General features: G+C 37.5%; 1 pseudogene; it reads left to right on the top strand.

The window, feature by feature from the left end:
* Window positions 1–838: 838 nt before the first annotated feature.
* Window positions 839–1,771, top strand: LOC111149836 (annotated as a pseudogene).
* The last annotated feature ends 398 nt before the right edge of the window (window positions 1,772–2,169 follow it).

The following is a 2,169-nucleotide window of genomic DNA, read 5'->3' as shown; positions in this document are numbered from 1 at the left end:
TTTGGGGTCCACTAAGGAGTGTTTTACAGAAATGGGAGGGAGAAATTTAGAAATGCAGATATTTGAGATATAACCCACTATCAAAGAACATTCATTCACTTATCTGCATTAGTGTCTATCAAATACTAAGTATCATAAATGTGTATCAAGGTAATAGCATATTATTTAGAAGGTGAGGTATTTCCTGTTCCTCTTTTCTAGCTATAATATCACGGAGAAAATATTTAGTTAAAGAGGGCATGTTACATATTTATGAAATTATATATTTTTAATGTATGTATATAATATATAAAATATACAAAAATATTATCCCTAAATATGTATAATAAATACAGGCTGATAAACATATGCATAAAGAAGACATTCTTTATAGGATGAAAATCAGGTATGATATTTTTTATTTAGACCTTGAACTCTAAGGGCAGTCAAATATATCCAAAATGCCAACTAATACACCATCAAAACATGGGCCCAAAGATATGTTAAATACATAAAAATAATGACATTAGTAATAAAATGGAGCCATATCTTTTAAACTTATATTCATCAAATTGGGATCACTTAAATGCTACAAGTTTGTATCCGAAGAGTGCTCTAGGGAGATTTAACCTTCACAAGATTGTTGAGACTCATAATGACCTTATGAATTGATCATTAAAAATGAAGGAAAAAAACTATTGAGGTGACTTGTAGAAACTCATTCCTAAAATATTAATGATGAGGAATATTTAGTTTGCTGGAAATAGTCCATAAAATCACACATCACACCACGAATTAATTCCTTTATTTTTTGCAGATCAACACATTTGTACTCAAGCGTCTCCTAATTGAAGAAATCATGCAGCTGAATAATAACGTGACTGAGTTCATTCAGCTTGGCTTAACCCAGGATCCTGTTAGAAAGAAAATAGTGTTTGTCACTTTCTTGCTTTTCTATTTGGGGACGTTGCTGGGTAACTTCCTGATTATTACTACTATCAAGACCAGCCGGACACTTGGGAGTCCAATGTACTTCTTCCTTTTCCACCTATCCTTATCTGACACCTGCTTCTCTACTTGCATAGCCCCTAGAATGATTGTGGATGCCCTTTTGAGGAAGACCACTATCTCTTTCAGTGAGTGCATGATACAAGTCTTTTCACTACATTTCTTTGGATGCTTGGGGATCTTCATCCTTATCCTCATGGCTGCTGACCGCTATGTGGCCATCTGAAAGCCCCTGCACTACACAACCATCATGAATCGAAGGGTCTGTGCTGTTCTAGTGGCTATGGCCTGGGTGGGGTCCTGTGTGCATTCTTTAGCTCAGCTTTTTCTTGCCTTGAGTTTACCTTTCTGGGGTCCCAATGTGATTGATCACTATTTTTGTGACTTGCAGCCCTTGTTGAAACTTGCCTGTGCGGACACCTATGTGGTCAACCTACTCTTGGTGTCCAATAGTGGGGCCATTTGTACAGTGAGTTTTGTCATGCTGATATGCTCCTATGTTATTATCTTGTATTCTCTGAGAAACTACAGTGCTGAAGGGAGGAGAAAAGCCTTCTCCACCTGCATCTCTCACATCATTGTGGTCATTTTGTTCTTTGGTCCTTGCATATTCATATACACACGCCCAGCAACCACCTTCCCCATGGATAAGATGATAGCTGTGTTTTATACACTTGGAACACCTTTGATCAATCCTCTAATTTATACACTGAGGAATGCAGAGGTGAAAGATGCCATGAAGAAGTTATGGAGAAAGAAGTTGATCTTAGATGACAAAAGATAATAGGGTATTGCAAAGTTTCCTTCATAGTTTGGATTTGTCTAGAAGTCCATTGAGAATCCTATCTTTTTATTGTGTTGTTAACATCATCAGGGGGCATGAGAATTCATTCCTTCAAGAATGAACATGTAGGGGCACCTGGGTGGCTCAGTGAGTTAAAGCCTCTGCCTTCAGCTCAGATCATAATCCCAGGGTCCTGTGATCCATACCCACATCAGGCTCTCTGATCATCAGGGAGCATGCTTCTTCCTCTCCCTGCCTACTTGTGATCTCTGTCTGTCAAATAAATAAATAAATAAAATCTTTAAAAACAAACAACAAAACAAAAAAAGAATGAACATGTACACCGGTTAGTGTTGAGCCATTTTCATGTACAAAAGAGACAGCACCGGGTACAGATA

The sequence above is a fragment of the Enhydra lutris genome, unplaced genomic scaffold (assembly GCF_002288905.1).
Source record: "Enhydra lutris kenyoni isolate GAN:26980312 unplaced genomic scaffold, ASM228890v2 scaffoldscaffold22, whole genome shotgun sequence".
NCBI classification, from domain to species: Eukaryota; Metazoa; Chordata; class Mammalia; order Carnivora; family Mustelidae; genus Enhydra; species Enhydra lutris.
This window is presented reverse-complemented; position numbering and strand designations above follow the sequence as displayed.